Source organism: Symphalangus syndactylus, chromosome 22 (assembly GCF_028878055.3).
Source record: "Symphalangus syndactylus isolate Jambi chromosome 22, NHGRI_mSymSyn1-v2.1_pri, whole genome shotgun sequence".
NCBI classification, from domain to species: Eukaryota; Metazoa; Chordata; class Mammalia; order Primates; family Hylobatidae; genus Symphalangus; species Symphalangus syndactylus.
Genome location: NC_072444.2, coordinates 43,231,756 through 43,251,549, shown reverse-complemented (window position 1 = coordinate 43,251,549; position 19,794 = coordinate 43,231,756). Strand labels below are relative to the sequence as shown.

Below are 19,794 nucleotides of genomic sequence, written 5' to 3'. Positions count from 1 at the left end.
TTTTTAGTAAAGATGGGGTTTCACCATGTTGGCCAGGCTGGTCTAGTACTTCTGACCTCAGGTGATGCACCCACCTTTGCCTCCCAAAGTGTTGGGATTACAGGCGTGAGCCACTGCCCCTGGGTACACTTCTGTTTTTTAAGGAAAATAAAGTACTGTAGTTTTGTCTTAAAGCTGCATTACTCAGATTAGGTTTGGGGCAGGGGGTTTGGGGGTTTGTTTTCAGTTGGTTTGTTTGGTGAAATCTCTTTACACGCCTCCAACATAATGACACCAAAGAGCTTTTTTTGTGTATTATAACTGTTAGTATTTACTGTTAAACATTTAAACATAACTTTCTAAAAAATATTTTTTCATTCCTCTCAGTACATACCTATAAAACATAATTTTTTTTTTTTTGAGACAGCATCTCGCTCTGTCACTGAGGCTGGAGTCCAGTGGCGTGATCTTGGCTCACTGAACTAGAGATCTCCCCTGTTCAAGCTATTCTAATGCTTCAGCCTCCTGAGTAGCTGGGACTACAGGCACCTGCCACCACGCCCGCCTAATTTTTGTGTTTTTATTAGAGACGGGGTTTCACCATGTTGGCCAGGCTGATCTTGACCTAAAGTGATCCATCCACGCAGGCCTCCCAAAGTGCTGGGATTACAGGCATGAGCCACCACGCCTGGACGCTATAAAACATAACTTTTAAGAAAGCTTATTTAATGATTCATTTAAAAATAGCAACAATGAGTGAAGTACAATAAATACACCTCAGCAGCATTATGAAATTAGTTCTGACCTCATGGGCCCCTTGAGATTGGTCCTAAAGTCAAGGGTGAGTTTACTGTAGAATGCAAAAGATCATGCTGACATGAATTTTTTTTTTTTTTTTTGATGCAGTCTAGCTCTCTTGCCCAGGCTGGAGTGCAGTGGCACGATCTCCGCTCATTGCAACCTCCACTTCTCCTGTTCAAACAATTCTCCTGCCTCAGCCCCCTGAATAGCTGGGATTACAGGCATGCACCACCATACCCAGCTAATTTTTGTATTTTTAGTAGAGATGAGGATTCACCATAGTGGCCAGGCTGGTATTTTTTTTATATATATATAAAATATTTGAGTCTGAAATATGTTAAACACTATGAAATGTGTTTAAGGTCTTATAAAAGTTTGCTTTTATAACAACATACACTTTATTATATAAAATATATATAATATATAATATTTTACAATATATAATGCATATAAAATACATCATAGGCATTTTAACACTTAAATTTACTAAAATTCTTTAAAAAATTTTTTTTAATATTCATGGTCTTGTTTCCCTGGTTTACTGTTTGCTGTCTTCCCCTATACTATGAAGGGTTATTCTTTTTTTCTATGTAAATCTACCTAGATAGCAAAGATTCAGTGTTTTACCAGAATAATTTTTTGATTTTCATGTTGATTTTATTATGCCCTTGATTATTTAAAGAAACAACATTTGTTATTTAGGAGAGGGCTAAAGTTCTTTACAATCATGTTATTTTCTATCTTTATTTTAATTTTAATTTATTTTAATTTATTTGGGTTTTTATTCTTTTTTTTTTTTTTTTTGAGAGAGAGTTTCACTCTTGTTGCTCAGGCTGGAGTGCAGTGACACGATCTCTGCTCACTGCTACCTCAGCCTCCTGGATTCAAGCGATTCTCCTCCCTCAGCCCCCTGAGTAGTTGGGATTATAGGTGCCCACTACAACGCTCAGCTAATTTTTTGTATTTTTAGTAGAGATGGTGGGGTTTCACCATGTTGGCCAGGCTGGTCTTGAACTCCTGACCTCAGGTGATCCACCTGCCTCAGTCTCCCAAAGTGCTGGGATTACAGGAGTGAGCCATTGTGCCCTGCCTATTTAATTTAATTTAATTAATTAATTTATCTTTTGAGACGGAGTCTCCCTCTGTTGCCCAGGCTGGAGTGCAGTGGCATGATCTCAGCTCACTGCAACCTCTGCTTCCTGGGTTCAAGCAATTATTCTGTCTCAGCCTCCCTAGTAGCTGGGACTACAGGCGTGCCATGCCCGGCTAATTTTTGTACTTTTAGTAGAGATGGGGTTTCATCATATTGGCCAGGATGGTCTTGAACTCCTGACCTGGTGATCCACCTGCCTCGGCCCCCAAGACTGCTGGAATTACAAGCGTGAGCCACCGCACCCGGCTGCCCGGCCTATTTTTAAGTGTTGTATTGCCCCTTACAAATGGGTAGGCAAATATTATTTCTCAGACACCTATGATCCTACATTAAGTGTTCAAATCTCCTGACAATTTTGGATTTTGCATTCCCAAAATTCCTAAATGTGAAATAAAATAAAATAAAAGGAATGATAGCTGAGATTTCCCAGACATACCACTGAAAATCACAAAAGATTTGTTACTTCCCCTTATGAAAAGAGAGGTGCCAGAAATAAACAGGTGTATTTGATATGTTACTATTGTTGAATTACCCAGGAATAGATGAGGTTATTTTTTATCAAAAGAAAGGGAAATTGTAGGAAAAATTTCCTTTCAATAGAAAATTAAATATTGCCTACAGCACACCCTTTCACATTATCTGCTTTTGATTCCATGGGAGTTATTTTACAGCTTGTAAAATGTAGATAACTGATAGAAATGAAAAATAATTCTTGGCTCTAGACCTGTACATTTAGTCCTACCAGTAGAGGTTCAATTGACTTGCTTTTGCCACCCTGGAAGAAGCTGGCTTGAGCTCTGTTGGTGCATTTGTTTCAACATTCCTTTGCTCCATATAAATGTAGCTTTTTTGACCTTTCCTTTGAGTCAGTTATAATCTGCTGTTTGAGAGTCATGATTTTATTTTATTTATTTATTTTTTTTGAGACAGGGTCTTGCTCTATCACCCAGGCTTGAGTGCAGTGATGCAAGCTTGGCTCACTGCAGCCTTGACCTCCTGGGCTCAAGTGATTCTCTGAACTCAGCCTTCTGAGTAGCTAGAACTACACACTTGAGCCACCATGCCTGGCTAATTATTATTATTATTATTATTTTGTAGAGGGGGGTTGCACTATATTGTCCAAGCTGGTCTTGAACCCCTGGCCTTAAGTGATCTTCCCACCTCATTCTCCCAAAATGCTGCTATTACAGTCATAAGCCGCCACTTCAGGCTGATGATTTTTATCCTTTTTAATAAATGTATCTTTTAACAATGAGGACAATGGAAGTTAATTCATTACAAATGATGGAAGCCTGTTGCATTAGAGTTTAATTCTCTTCCTTAATCCTTGTTGCGAATACCTGGAAGGCAGTAACTAAAGACCATTAGCTGGTATTAAACTTCAACAACTCTGGAATATAGCCCCATCTCCTCCCTAGGATAGCCCCTGGCAAGTTACTTTCCTCCCCTACATCTATGCAGCCTCCTAGCTGGGTGGGGCTAAAATAATCTCTTCCCACTCTACACCAGCAGGTGGGACTGCATCAAGAGTCCTAGGCCTGAAAAAAAAAGAAAGAAAGAAAGAAAGAAAGAAAGAAAGAAAGAAAGAAAGAAAGAAAAAAGAAAAAGAAAGAAGAGAAGAAAAAAGAAAAGAAAAATGAAACAAAAGGAAAAGAACAGGAAAAAGAAAAAATCAAACTTGTGAAAAGAAGGGGGAAGCCAGGTGTGGTGGCTCATGCCTTTAATCCCAGCACTTTGGGAGGCCAAGGCGGATAGATCATTTTAGGTCAGGAGTTCGAGACCAGCCTGGCCAACATGGTGAAATCCCCGTCTCTACTAAAAATACAAAAATTAGCTGAGCGTGGTGGCACACACCTGTGGTCCCAACTACTTGGGAGGCTGAGGCAGGAGAATCACTTGAACCCAGGAGATGAAGGCTGCAGTGAGCCAAGATCACCATTACACTCCAGCCTGGGCAACAGAGTGAGACTCCGTCAAAAAAAAAAAAAAAAAAAAAAAAAGAAAGAAAGAAAGAAAAGAAGGGGGAATAAAAGAAAATTAAACAGGAGTCTCAGTCCTGGAGGGAAAATATCAGTCCTAGTCTGGAAAGGAAGAGAAGTAGAGCAGGTTTAGAGGTTGGTCCTATTCTATTCATTTTATGGGGTCCCTGCAGCAGCTGAGTTGAAATGAAGACAAAATGAAGCTTAGAGCCAGGAGATGAATATTTTAAAAAACTTTTTACTGATGAATAACATATGTACATTTTAAGAATTATACACACCCATGAAACCGGCAGCCAGACCAAATGACAGAACATTACCAGCAGCTCAGAAACCCCCTCGTTTCTCTTGCAGAAAATTGATACTGAGTTCTTGTGACATGGATTGATTTTGCCTGGTTTGTGCTTTATATAAATGGTATTATACAGCATTTTTTGAGAAAATGTCTTTCCTCAATTGTATTTTCATCCATAATGTTGCATGTAGTGGTCGGTCATTCATTCTTTAGTCTGGTGCCGATGGGAATTTGAGTAGTTTATGGCTTAGGACTATTATAATAGTGCAGCTATGATCCTATGATCATTCTTTTTTTTTCTTCCTCTTTTTCTTTCTTTCTCTCTCTCTTTCTTTCTTTCTTTCTTCTTTCTTTCTTTTTCTTTATTTCTTTCTTCCTTCTTTCTTTTCTCTTTCTTTCTCTCTTTCTTTTTCTTTATTTCTTTCTTCCTTTCTTTCTTCTTTCTTTTCTCTTTCTCTCTTTCTTTCTTCAGGGTCTCACTCTGTTCCGCAGGCTGGAGTTCAGTAGTACAATTTGGCTCCCTTCAGTCTCTGACTCCCAGGCTGTAGCCATCCTCCTACCTCAGCCTCCCAAGTAGCTGGAACTACAGGCATGCACCACCACATCCAGCTAATTTTTGTATTTTTAGTGGAGACAGGGTTTCGCCATGTTGCCCAGGCTGATCTCAAGCTCCTGGACTCAAGTAATCTACTTGCCTCAGCCTCCCAAAGTGTTGGGATTATAGGCGTGAGCCACTATGCCCAGCTTGATCATTCTTGTCCATGTTTTTTTAATGACCATGGATTTCTGCTAGGTATATGCCTAGGAATGGAATTGCCAGGTCATATTTATTTCTTTTCTTTTCTTTTTTTTTTTTTTTTTGGGATAGCAGCTTTTACTTTCATCCCATTTAATTATATATATATATATATATTTTTTTTTTAAATTATACTTTAGGGTTTTAGGGTACATGTGCACAATGTGCAGGTTTGTTACATATGTATCCATGTGCCATGTTGATTTCCTGCACCCATTAACTCGTCATTTAGCATTAGGTGTATCTCCTAATGCTGTCCCTCCCCCCTCCCCCCACCCCACAACAGTCCCCGGAGCGTGATGTTCCCCTTCCTGTGTCCATGAGTTCTCATTGTTCAATTCCCACCTATGAGTGAGAACATGCGGTGTTTGGTTTTTTGTCCTTGCGATAGTTTACTGAGAATGATGTTTTCCAGTTTCATCCATGTCCCTACAAAGGACACGAACTCATCTCTTTTTATGGCTGCATAGTATTCCATGGTGTATATGTGCCACATTTTCTTAATCCAGTCTATCGTTGTTGGACATTTGGGTTGGTTCCAACTCTTTGCTATTGTGAATAGTGCCGCAATAAACATACGTGTGCATGTGTCTTTATAGCAGCATGATTTATAGTCCTTTGGGTATATACCCAGTAATGGGATGGCTGGGTCAAATGGTATTTCTAGTTCTAGATCCCTGAGGAATCGCCACACTGACTTCCACAATGGTTGAACTAGTTTACAGTCCCACCAACAGTGTAAAAGTGTTCCTATTTCTCCACATCCTCTCCAGCACCTGTTGTTTCCTGATTTTTTAATGATGGCCATTCTAACTGGTGTGAGATGGTATCTCACTGTGGTTTTGATTTGCATTTCTCTGATGGCCAGTGATGAGGAGCATTTCTTCATGTGTTTTTTGGCTGCATAAATGTCTTCTTTTGAGAAGTGTCTGTTCATGTCCTCTGCCCACTTTTTGATGGGGTTGTTTGTTTTTTTCTTGTAAATTTGTTTGAGTTCATTGTAGATTCTGGATATTAGCCCTTTGTCAGATGAGTAGGTTGCAAAAATTTTCTCCCATTGTGTAGGTTGCCTGTTCACTCTGATGATAGTTTCTTTTGCTGTGCAGAAGCTCTTTAGTTTAATGAGATCCCACTTGTCGATTTTGGCTTTTGTTGCCATTGCTTTTGGTGTTTTAGACATGAAGTCCTTGCCCACGCCTATGTCCTGAATGGTATTGCCTAGGTTTTCTTGTAGGATTTTAATGGTTTTAGGTCTAACATATAAGTCTTTAATCCATCTTGAATTAATTTTTGTATAAGGTGTAAGGAAGGGATCCAGTTGCAGCTTTCTACATATGGCTAGCCAGTTTTCCCAGCACCATTTATTAAATAGGGAATCCTTTCCCCATTTCTTGTTTTTGTCAGGTTTGTCAAAGATCAGATAGTTGTAGCTATGCGGCATCATTTCTGAGGGCTCTATTCTGTTCCATTGATCTATGTCTCTGTTGTGGTACCAGTACCATGCTGTTTTGGTTACTGTAGCCTTGTAGTATAGTTTAAAGTCAGGTAGTGTGATGCCTCCAGCTTTGTTCTTTTGGCTTAGGATTGACTTGGCGATGCGGGCTCTTTTTTGGTTCCACATGAACTTTAAAGTAGTTTTTTCCAATTCTGTGAAGAAAGTCATTGGTAGCTTGATGGGGATGGCATTGAATCTATAAATTACCTTGGGCAGTATGGCCATTTTCACGATATTGATTCTTCCAACCCATGAGCATGGAATGTTCTTCCATTTGTTTGTATCCTCTTTTATTTCATTGAGCAGTGGTTTGTAGTTCTCCTTGAAGAGGTCCTTCACATCCCTTGTAAGTTGGATTCCTAGGTATTTTATTCTCTTTGAAGCAATTGTGAATGGGAGTTCACTCACGATTTGGCTCTCTGTTTGTCTGTTATTGGTGTACAAGAATGCTTGTGATTTTTGGACATTAATTTTGTATCCTGAGACTTTGCTGAAGTTGCTAATCAGCTTAAGGAGATTTTGGGCTGAGACAATGGGGTTTTCTAGATATACAATCATGTCATCTGCAAACAGGGACAATTTGACTTCCTCTTTTCCTAATTGAATACCCTTTATTTCCTTCTCCTGCCTGATTGCTCTGGCCAGAACTTCCAGCACTATGTTGAATAGGAGCGGTGAGAGAGGGCATCCCTGTCTTGTGCCAGTTTTCAGAGGGAATGCTTCCAGTTTTTGCCCATTCAGTATGATATTGGCTGTGGGTTTGTCGTAGATAGCTCTTATTATTTTGAGATATGTCCCATCAATACCTAATTTATTGAGAGTTTTTAGCATGAAGGGTTGTTGAATTTTGTCAAAGGCCTTTTCTGCATCTATTGAGATAATCATGTGGTTTTTGTCTTTGGTTCTGTTTATATGCTGGATTACATTTATTGATTTGCGTATGTTGAACCAGCTTTGCATCCCAGGGATGAAGCCCACTTGATCATGGTGGATAAGCTTTTTGATGTGCTGCTGGATTCGGTTTGCCAGTATTTTATTGAGGATTTTTGCATCAATGTTCAGCAAGGATATTGGTCTGAAATTCTCTTTTTTGGTTATGTCTCTGCCAGGTTTTGGTATCAGGACGATGCTGGCTTCGTAAAATGTGTTAGGGAGGATTCCCTCTTTTTCTATCGATTGGAATAGTTTCAGAAGGAATGGTACCAGTTCCTCCTTGTACCTCTGGTAGAATTCAGCTGTGAATCCATCAGGTCTTGGACTCTTTTTGGTTGGTAAGCTATTGATTATTGCCACAATTTCAGAACCTGTTATTGGTCTATTCAGAGATTCAACTTCTTCCTGGTTTAGTCTTGGGAGGGTGTATTTGTCGAGGAATTTATCCATTTCTTCTAGATTTTCTAGTTTATTTGCATAGAGGTGTTTGTAGTATTCTCTGATGGTAGATTGTATTTCTGTGGGATCGGTGGTGATATCCCCTTTTTCGTTTTTTATTGCATCTATTTGATTCTTCCCTCTTTTCTTCTTTATTAGTCTTGCTAGCAGTCCATCAATTTTGTTGATCTTTTCAAAAAACCAGCTCCTGGATTCATTAATTTTTTGAAGGGTTTTTTGTGTCTCTATTTCCTTCAGTTCTGCTCTGATTTTAGTTATTTCTAGCCTTCTGCTAGCTTTTGAATGTGTTTGCTCTTGCTTTTCTAGTTCTTTTAATTGTGATGTTAGGGTGTCAATTTTGGATCTTTCCTGCTTTCTCTTGTGGGCATTTAGTGCTATAAATTTCCCTCTACACACTGCTTTGAACGTGTCCCGGAGATTCTGGTATGTTGTGTCTTTGTTCTCGTTGGTTTCAAAGAACATCTTTATTTCTGCCTTCATTTCATTATGTACCCAATAGTCATTCAGGAGCAGGTTGTTCAGTTTCCATGTAGTTGAGCGGTTTTGACTGAGTTTCTTAATCCTGAGTTCTAGTTTGATTGCACTGTGGTCTGAGAGACAGTTTGTTATAATCTCTGTTCTTTTACATTTGCTGAGAAGAGCTTTACTTCCAACTATGTGGTCAATTTTGGAATAGGTGTGGTGTGGTGCTGAAAAAAATGTATATTCTGTTGATTTGGGGTGGAGAGTTCTGTAGATGTCTATTAGGTCCACTTTATGTAGAGCTGAGTTCAATTCCTGGATATCCTTGTTAACTTTCTGTCTCGTGGATCTGTCTAATGCTGACAGTGGGGTGTTAAAATCTCCCATTATTATTGTGTGGGAGTTTAAGTCCCTTTGTAGGTCACTGAGGACTTGCTTTATGAATCTGGGTGCTCTTGTGTTGGGTGCATATATATTTAGGATAGTTAGCTCTTCTTGTTGAATTGATCCCTTTACCATTATGTAATGGCCTTCTTTGTCTCTTTTGATCTTTGTTGGTTTAAAGTCTATTTTATCAGAGACTAGGATTGCAACCCCTGCCTTTTTTTGTTTTCCAGTTGCTTGATAGATCTTCCTCCATCCCTTTATTTTGAGTCTATGTGTGTCTCTGCACGTGAGATGGGTTTCCTGAATACAGCACACTGATGGGTCCTGACTCCTTATCCAGTTTGCCAGTCTGTGTCTTTTGATTGGAGCATTTAGCCCATTTACATTTAACGTGAATATTGTTATGTGTGAATCTGATCCTGTCATTATGATGTTAGTTGGTTATTTTGCTCGTTAGTTGCTATAGTTTCTTCCTAGCCTCGATGGTCTTTACAATTTGGCATGTTTTTGCAGGGGCTGGTACCGGTTGTTCCTTTCCATGTTTAGTGCTTCCTTCAGGAGCTCTTTTAGGGCAGGCCTGGTGGTGACAAAATCACTCAGCGTTTGCTTGTCTGTAAAGTATTTTATTTCTCCTTCACTTATGAAGCTTAGTTTGGCGGGATAGGAAATTCTGGGTTGAAAATCCTTTTCTTTAAGAATGTTGAATATCGGCCCCCACTCTCTTCTGGCTTGTAGAGTTTCTGCTGAGAGATCAGCTGTTAGTCTGATGGGCTTCCCTTTGTGGGTAACCTGACCTTTCTCTCTGGCTGCCCTTAACATTTTTTCCTTCATTTCAACTTTGGTGAATCTGACAATTATGTGTCTTGGAGTTGCCCTTCTCGAGGAGTATCTTTGTGGCGTTCTCTGTATTTCCTGAATCTGAATGCTGGCCTGCCTTGCTAGATTGGGGAAGTTCTCCTGGATAATATCTTGCAGAGTGTTTTCCAACTTGGTTCCATTCTCCCCATCATTTTCAGGTACACCAATCAGACGTAGGTTTGGTCTTTTCACATAGTCCCAAATTTCTTGGAGGCTTTGTTCATTTCTTTTTATTCTTTTTTCTCTAAACTTCCCTTCTCTCTTCATTTCATTCATTTCATCTTCTATCAGCGATACCCTTTCTTCCAGTTGATCGCATCTGCTACTGAGGCTTCTGCATTCTTCGCGTAGTTCTCGAAACTTGGCTTTCAGCTCCATCATCTCCTTTAAGCCCTTCTCTCCATTGGTTATTCTAGTTATCCATTCTTCTAATTTTTTTTCAAAGTTTTTAACTTCTTTGCTATTGTTTTGAATTTCCTCTCGTAGCTCAGAGTAGTTTGATCGTCTGAAGCCTTCTTCCCTCAACTCATCAAAGTCATCCTCCATCCAGCTTTGTTCCGTTGCTGGTGAGGAACTGCGTTCCTTTGGAGGAGGAGAGGTGCTCTGTTTTTTAGAGTTTCCAGTTTTTTTGGTCTGTTTTTTCCCCATCTTTGTGGTTTTGTCTACTTTTTGTCTTCGATGATGGTGATGTACAGATGGGTTTTTGGTGTGGATGTCCTTTCTGTTTGTTAATTTTCCTTCTACCAGACAAGACCCTCAGCTGCAGGTCTGTTGGAGTTTACTAGAGGTCCACTCCAGACCCTGTTTGGCTGGGTGTCAGCACCGGTGGCTGCAGAACAGCGGATTTTCGTGAGACCACAAATTCAGCTGTCTGATAGTTCCTCTGAAAGTTTTGTCTCAGAGGAGTACCCGGTTGAATGAGGTGTCAGTCTGTCCCTACTGGGGGGGTGCCTCCCAGTTAGGCTGTTCAGGGGTGAGGGACCCACTTTAGGAGGCAGTCTGTCCGTTCTCAGATCTCCAGCTGCGTGCTGGGAGAACCACTACTCTCTTCAAAGCTGTCAGTCAGACAGGGACATTTAAGGCTGTGGAGGTTCTCGCTGAGTTTTTGGTTGTCTGTGCCCTGCCCCCAGAGGTGGAGCCTACAGAGGCAGGCAGGCCTCCTTGAGCTGTGGTGGGCTCCACCCAGTTCGAGCTTCCTGGCTGCTTTGTTTACCTAAGCAAGCCTGGGCAATGGCGGGCGCCCCTCCCCCAGCCTCGTTGCCGCCTTGCAGCGTGATCTCAGACTGCTGTGCTAGCAATCAGCAAGACCCTGTGGGTATAGGACCCTCCGAGCCAGGTGCGGGACACAATCTCCTAGTGTGCCGTTTTCCAGGCCCGTTGGAAAAGCGCAGTATTAGGACGGGACTGACCCGATATTCCAGGTGCCGTCTGTTTCCCCTTTCTTTGACTAGGAAAGGGAACTCCCTGACCCCTTGCGCTTCCCGAGTGAGGCAATGCCTCGCCCTGCTTCGGCTCGCGCACAGTGCGCTTCACCGACTGTCCTGAACCCACTGTTAGGCACTCCCTAGTGAGATGAAACCGGTACCTCAAGCAGAAATGCAGAAATCACCCGTCTTCTGTGTCGCTGGGGCTGGGAGCTGGAGACCGGAGCTGTTCCTATTCGGCCATCTTGGCTCCACCTTCCGGTTTTTTGCCTTTCACTAAATTCTTATCTAGGTGTTACTTTTCCTAGAAAACCACGTCACACCGGTCCCCAGTCCTAGTACAGCTGCCTCGCTCCTCCAGCGCCGCCGGTCCCCCGGTCATATTTATTTCTATATCTGTCAGTCTGTATATACATTAAAAATCAGGAGCTCATGCTGATGCCTCTGATTCTAATCTAACACAACACATTTCACTTTGCCCTTCCCTTTTTATTTGTAGTTCTTTCTTTGACAGTAAGACTCCTACCTCCCACTAAATACAATATATTTACTGATTTGCTCAATCTCAGAATACCCATAAAATAGTTTCAGAGTTGGTAACCCATATTCCCTAGTTCTGTCTGCTGAGAGGCCCTAGACGCAGTGACACCCCAGTTACGATGAGGACATCCAGCACCCAGATCTTAGTTTCTAAATACATTCCCTCAAAAAAGGAAGCAGAGTTCTTTGGAGAAATGATTAAGTACAGGGCAGGATCAGTGAAATTCTAAAATAATCCTGAAACATCTTATGTCAGAAAGGAAGTGCTCAAAATAGAATAAGGGCATTTCAAACAAACACAAGGGGTGACTTGAAGATGCTTACATTGGCCGTACCTGGGACAATTGGAACAATGATACAAATGATTTTGGTCATGGATTATCACTGGTAGAATAAACTAAATATCCATGAGTCTATACTGAAATAATTGCATAAGTAATTGGGAGAGAAGGGACAGCGCTTCCTTACCACTGAATTACAATTAATAAATGGAGAAGGAATTATGAAAGTAGAAAAATCACCTGTTGGTAAACACAGTGGTAATTAATATTGCAGACAAGAATCACCAATGAACGCTAAAATTGGTGGGTGAAAGTATGATGATAAACAAGATATTTACACAGACTCCAAGATAGCTCCTCAGAAGATACTCGTTAAGTTCAAAAGGAAAAATAGGATTTTACAATGGAGAAATCTTCGCTACATCATCTCTCAAAGTTAACAGCTCCAGTAATGGGATGCAGCAATATCACATGTGCCTCCTGATGTGATGCATGGGGAAGGGTATAACCTCACTTCTGCGGTGTTCTCACCAAAAACACAAAACCTCATTCTCATTGTGAGAAAGCACTAGACAAACTTGAGTTGCAGGACATTCTACAAAATAATTGGCCAGTACTCTTCAAGAGTGTCAAAGTTATGAAAGAAAAAAATAGCCTGGATGCTTCAAAACTGTCAAAATTATGAGAGGAGGAGAAAGACAGAGGAGCCATTCTGGATGGAAGGATCCTACTGAGAGCGGCAGCGGAATGCCACAGGCATTCTGGAGCAGAAAAAGGACGTTAGTGGGGCTACTGGCAACACTAAATAAAGTCTGTAGATTCACAGACAGTATTGCATTAACGTTCATTTCCTGGCTTTGATAATTCTGTAGCTATGTGAAGTGTGAATATTTGGGGAGGCTGGTGAAGGTTGTACAAGAATTTGCTGTACTCTTTTTGTACACTCAAAAGTATTTCCAAGGAAAAATACTTAAAAAGAAAAAGAAAAAGAAAGAGGGAATTGGATGGGTTTGTGTAATTCTTCAGCCAAAAACCCTGCTGGCACCTCTGCCTACAGCATGAAGCTTTACTCTTTTGGGAGTGGCATTCAAGGCCTTCCATAATCTGACCAAAATTTCCTCCAGATTTACTGCCCATTCTCCTGCCACCCACCCACCTCCATCAATCTCCATGGCATGAAGGACGCACTGCTTAGAAAACTCCTACTCACGTTCAAAGACCCTGTCCGGCCTTTACACCTTCAGGAAGCAGAGTTAGCTCTCAGCTCTCTTGGTCACCAGTCATCTCTCCGGAAATCTTGATCCTCCACCAGGGCCTCTGCAGGCCTAGCTGGCATTACTCACAACCCTCTCTGCCCTCAGAAGACTTATAATCTGCAAGTACATAGAGCAAAGAAAACACAGTGACAGGCCCAGGAAAGCAGGTTAGAGGCAGGGAGCAAGAGAATTCACATTCTTCTGTGACCATAGATGTTATTATTACTCCCTCTTTGTTGGTGAGGCTCAGGGAGAGGAGGTGAACTGCCTGAAGCTACACCACTAGTAAGGACAAAGTCATGATTTGAACTCAATTCCTCTGCCTCCCTTACTAAGAGATACTAACTCAGAAATGCTCTGAACAGTCAGCCAAGCAATGTCTTCAGACAGTTTGTATTTTACTCCAACTCTTACCTCAAGGAGCCAAAATAAGATCATCTCCCTAGAGAGCACTGCAGAGAAAATTCTCAAAGAGCTCGAGGGAAATGCCAACCCACTTCTACCCACTGAACCCACAGGGAATTCATAGCTTGAAGCATTTTCAGGAAATAGCCATGGATTTCACAGTGAACTGAATTAACACTTAGCAATGTGAATCTGCTGCTGAAACATCTCAAAACCAACTACGTGGATACCAGGCACTATGGGTGGCTGAGTTCTTTTGCTGGGCCCTCAATTTAGGCCAGTTTCCTCCCCTTCTAAATGTGGATTTATTAATTCAAAAGACACTGGTTGGAAAACTGCTATTGCTAAGCTCTGGGATAATCACAGAACCCATTGCATAGGGTAGCAGCCAAGATTAACTGAAAAATAGACTATGTAGCCATTGAATACTACTCGGCCATAAAAAGGAATAAAATAATGGCATTAGCAGCAGCCTGGATGGAGGTGGAGACCATTATTCTAAGTGAAGTAACCAGGAATGAAAAAACAAAGATCGTATGTTCTCACTTATAAGTGGGGGCTAAGCTATGAGGATGTAATGCATAGGAATGATATAATGGACTTGGGGACTGGGGAAAGGGAGTGTGGGAGGGGGTGAGGGATAGAATACAACACAATGAATACAATGTACACTGCTCAGGTGACCGGTGCACCACAGTCTCAGAAATTGCCACTAAATAGCTCATGCATGTTGGCCGGGTGCTGTGGCTCACACCTGTAATCCCAGCACTTTGGGAGGCCAAGGTGGGTGGATCATTCGAGATCAGGAGTTCGAGAACAGCCTGGTCAACACGGTGAAACTCTGTCTCTACAAAAAATACAAAAGTTAGCTGGGTGGTAGTAGCGCATGACTGTAATCTCAGCTAGTCAGGAGGCTGAAGCAGGAGAATCGCTTGAGCCTGGGAGGTGGAGGTTGTGGTGAGCCGAGATTGTGCCACTGCACTCCAGTCTGGGTGACAGAGTGAGACCCTGTCTCAAAAAAAAAAAAAAAAAAAAAAGAAAGAAAGAAAAGAAAAGAACTTCATATCCTTTGCAGGGACATGGATGAAGCTGGAAACCATAATTCTCAGCAAACTAACACAAGAACAGAAAACCAAACACTGCATATTCTCACTCATAAATGGGAGTTGAACAATGAGAACACAGGGACACAGGGAGGGGAACATCACACACTGGGGCCTGTCAGGGGGCAGGGGGCTAGGGGATGGATTGCATTAGGAGAAATACCTAATGTAGATGACAGGTTGATGGGTGCAGCAAACCACCATGGCATGTGTATACCTATGTAACAAACCTGCACATTCTGCACATGTAACACAGAACTTAAAGTATAATTACAAAAAAAAGAACTTACCTATGTAACCAAAAAACCACCTGTTCCAAAAACTAATGAAATATATATATATATAAAAGAACTTATCTACATAACCAAAAACCACCTGTTCCATAAAAGTATTGAAATACATATAGTTAAAATGAATAAGATTATTTGATGGCAAAACAGGGTGATTATAGTCAACAATAATTTATTGCACATTTTATGTTTTTTCTTTTTCTTTTTACTGTACCTTTTCTATGTAGATTTGAAAGTAGCTAGAAGAGTACAATTGGAATGTTTGTAGCACAAAGAAATGATAAATGCTTGAGGTGACAGACACCCCATTTACCCTGATGTAATTACTACACATTGTATGCCTGCATCAAAACATCTCTTGTGCCCCATAAATAGATATATTTACTATATACCCATAAAAAATAAAAATTAAACATTTTAATCAGAAAAAATAAATCTATAATAAAACAGACTGTGTAGTACTTCACACCAGGTTGGACATGAAGTCAAAATCATTAATGTTGGCTGTTAGAACTATAACTATTGGGATTATAACTGTTAACATTATTATTATTATTTTTGAAATGGAGTCTGGCTCTGTCACCCAGACTGGAGTTCAGTGGCACGATCTCGGCTCACTGCAATCTCTGCCTCCTAGGTTCAAGCGATTCTCCTGCCTCAGCCTTCTGAGTAGCTGGGATTACAGGTGAGCACTACCACATCTGGCTAACTTTAAAAAATATTTTTGGTAGAGATGGGGTTTCACCATGTTGGCCAGGCTGGTCTCGAATTCCTAACCTGAAGTGATCCACCCGCCTCTGCCTTCCAAAGTGCTGGGATTACAAGATGAGCCACCGTGCCTGGCCAATATTATTATTATATTTATTATTATTATTTTTTGAGACAATCTTGCTCTGTCACCCAGGCTGGAGCACAGTGGTGCAATCTGAGCTCACTGCAACCTTTGCGTCCTCGGTTTAAGCAATTCTCTTGCCTCAGCCTCCAGAGTAGCTGGGATTACAGGTGTGAGCCACCACGCCCAGTCATAACTGTTAATATTAAACCTCTCTCACTCTACACTTGGCTTCTCCCTGTACCAAGCAGACCTCCCCATCTTCCTACATCTTCTCCTACCTGGGAGGATTCAGGGCCACATGTAAGAAAGGGGGCAGATTAAAGGGGTATGCTTATTGCAGCACAGTTCATAATTCCCGAGGTACAGAACCACCTTAAGTGCCCATTGACCAATGAGTGGATAAAATGTGGTATATATACACCATGGACTAACACTCAGCCATAAAAAGGAATGAAATAATGTCTTTTGAAGCAAGTTGGATGGAGTTGGAGACCATTATTCTAAGTGAAGTAACTCAGGAATGGAAAACCAAATATCATATGTTCTTACTTGTAAGTAAGAGCTGAGCTATGAGGACGCAGAGACATACAGAGTGAAATAGTGGACTCTGGAAACACAGAAGGGGGAGGATGGGTGGGGAGTGTGGGATAAAAAGCTACATATTCGGTACGTTGAACACTACTTGGGTGGTGCGTGCACTAAAATCTCAGAATTCACCGTTATACAATTCATTCATGTAACCAAATATAACTTGTACCCGCAAAGCTCCTGAAACTTTATAAAATTAATAACAATTTAAAAAGAAACAGCTCTCTTTCTGCCTCCACTGCTGCCATGGTGCCTGGGAAAAAGCTTGTGGTGAATGGGGGCAAAAAAAAAGAAGCAGGTTCTGAAGTTCACTCTTGATTGCACCCACCCCGTGGAAGATGGAATCATGGATGCTGCCAATTTTGAGCAGCTTTTCCAAGAGAGGATCAAAGTGAACTGAAAAGCTGGGAAACTTGGTGGAGGGGTGGTGGCCATCGAAAGGAGCAAGAGCAGGATCACCATGACATCTGAGGTGCCTTTTTCCAAAAGATATTTGAAATATCACACCAAAAATTTTGAAGAAGAATAATCTACGTGATTGGTTGGCGTAGCTGCTAACAGCAAACAGAGTTATGTTACTTCCAAATTAACCAGGATGAGGAAGAGGAAGAAGACGAGGATTAAATTTCATTTATCTGGAATATTTTGTATGAGTTCTTGAATAAAACTTGCAAACCAAAAAAAAAAAACCCAAAAAACAAAAAACAAACAAACAAAAAAACTTCTTTTTCTTTTTTTGAGCTGAGTCTCACTCTGTCACCTAGGCTGGCATGCAGTGGTGGAATCATAGTTTGCTGCAGCCTCGACTGCCTGAGCTTGTCATCCTTCCACCTCTGCCTCTTGAGTAACTGGGACTACAGGTGTGTGCCACTACAACCGGCTAATTTTTAAATTTTTTTGTAGAGACAGAGTATTGCTATGTTGTCCAGCCTGGTCTTGAACTCCTGAACTCAAGCCACCTTCCCACCTCAGCTTCCTAAAGTGCTAGGATTACAGGAGTGAGCCACTGCATCCAACCTCAAAAAAACTTAAATCTCAACCCATCGAGTCACCCCCTCCTTTTCCTTTCCTCAACAGAGACGTCCACATTCGCACTTCACTGGCTCATTTTCTCCGGCTATAACTTCTGTGCCTTGGGTTAGTAGCCCCTGTCCGTCTGTGCAGAGAGTGGGCTAGCCTTGCCCAGTGCTCACTGAGAACTCTCCTGGTGTGGGTCTTCCTGGTATCTCTGGAAATCCTCTCTTGTGCCAAAGGGAGAAGACGAGGAGGCTTTGTACAGCTCAGGCCCTCCCAACCACTGAGGCTCTTTTAATTGGGCTGTCCTCTCACCCCACTTCTCTCCCCAGAGAGATGACCAGCCCCTATTTCCTGTTTCCTTTGCCCTTTGCCTTTGGGTATGAGTTGGGAGAGCAAGCCCCTGCCAGATTCCCCACCACTTGTGCCCCGGCCCAGCCAGGCTGGGAGGACCTGTGCACATCCTGTAGCATTGCCTGTGGAGGCAACACAGGTGCCTGGGAGGCAAATCCCCAAATTCCTAAATAGTATCTGTGTGCCCTGGGCCACTTCCTAACTTCTCTAAGCCTCATATTCTACATGCTCCCATGACCGTGGCAGGTACCGTCACAATCTGCGTAGGTTATGAGGCTACCTGCCAGGGTCATGGGAGCATTAAGTGAAAGAGAAACATCTGCACATTAGGGCACTGCATTCGTGCAGGTGGTTATGAGCATTCTCCCCTAACTGCACAGGGCTTGCCCCTCTGTGCCCCCTAGATCCCATTTGTCCCTTTCTCACCTCCACTCTTCTCCAGATTCTCTATTTAGTGCCCTTCCTGGGGCTTGAGAGTCAAGGGGCCTGATCATGCTGAGGACCATGAATTTTGGAACCAGATCTACCTAGCTTCCAAACTGGGATCTGCCACCCTCCACCCTTGAATCAAATATATTTAATAGATCTCATTTTTTAAAATGGGGATAAGGATATCTACTTGATAGGTTTACTGATGCAAGGATTAAATAGGATAATGCATATACAGCCTTAGCACAATACCAGGTTCAGAGAAGTTTAGCAAATAATAGAATAATAAATAATAAGAGGTATTATTAGATCCAGCTGGCTACCCCCTTGCTTTGAGGCTTGGCATATGGTTGGCATATTTCTCTAGCTCCTGCCACTGATGCCAGTCTCCCCTATCTTTAATTTCGCTGGCCACTTTAGATAATACTGGACGGAGGAGGTTTGTTAACTGGGTTCACTGGCTCCATACTATCATTTTGCCCAGGATTTCCCCTTTCCATGTTTGGGTTGGTTTCTGTTGGCATAAGGAAATAAATTGATTTCCAAACACTTAATTTTTTTTTTTTTGAGACAAAGTCTCGCTCAGTCGCCCAAGCTGGAGTGCAGTGGCGCGATCTCGGCTCACTGAAACCTCCGCCCTCTGGGTTCAAGCAATTCGCCTGCCTCAGCCTCCCTAGTAGCTGGGATTACAGGCGTGTGCTACCATGCCCGGCTAATTTCTGTATTTTTAGTGGAGACAGGGTTTCCCCATGTTGGCCAGGCTGGTCTTGAACTCCTGACCTCAAGTGATCCACCTACCTCTGCCTCCCAAAGTGCTGGGATTACAGGCGTGAGCCACCGCGCCCAGGCAAACATTTGTTGATAGTGGCATCTTTTTAAAATTTTTTAATTTTTAATTTTTTAATTATTTATTTATTTTTTAGAACAGTGTCTCACTCTATCACCCAGGCTGGGGTGCAGTGGTATGATCACAGCTCACTGCAGCCTCAAACTCCCAGGCTTAAATGATCTTCCTGCTTCAGCCTCCCCAGTAATAGGCGCATGCCACAATGCCTGGCTAATGTTTATTATTTTTTAAAAATTTTTAGTAGAGATGGGGTCATGCTGTGTTGCCAAGGCTGGTTTCGAACTCCTGGGCTCAAGTGATCCTCCCATCTTGGCCTCCCAAAGTGCTGGGATTACAGGCATGAGCCACCATGCCTGGCCAATATGGCATCTTTACCTCATTCCTGATTTAATAGAGAATACATTTCTCCTTTTTCTTGTATATGCATACGAACTATTTAAGATAAAAGTAGTTGGCCAGGCATGGTGGCTCATTCCTGTAATCCCAGCACTTTGGGAAGCCGAGGCAGGAGGATCACTTGAGCCCAGGTGCTCGAGACCAGCCTGGGTAACACAGCAATACCCCTTATCTCTATGTTTTTTTAATTTGAAAAATTATAAATGTAAAAATTAAAAAGTAGTTATCTTGTTAAGGAAATGTCCCATTATTTCTTTTACTTTTATCCTAAGTTTGTTGCTATTACTGTTTTTAAGTTAGGGAGGGTTGTTTAATTTCATCAAATATGGTTTCAGTATTTATTGAAATTATGTCTATTTTGCATTTTTGTTTCCTTGACCTTGTGACAGACGTGATGTACAGAGATTTTCCCAGAACTCCCCTTGGAAATGAATA

At 41.7% G+C, this 19,794-nt stretch overlaps 1 pseudogene; it reads left to right on the top strand.

Annotated features, from left to right (window-relative positions):
• The first annotated feature begins 16,407 nt into the window (after positions 1–16,407).
• LOC129472326 (large ribosomal subunit protein eL22-like) lies at positions 16,408–17,007 on the top strand (annotated as a pseudogene).
• The last annotated feature ends 2,787 nt before the right edge of the window (positions 17,008–19,794 follow it).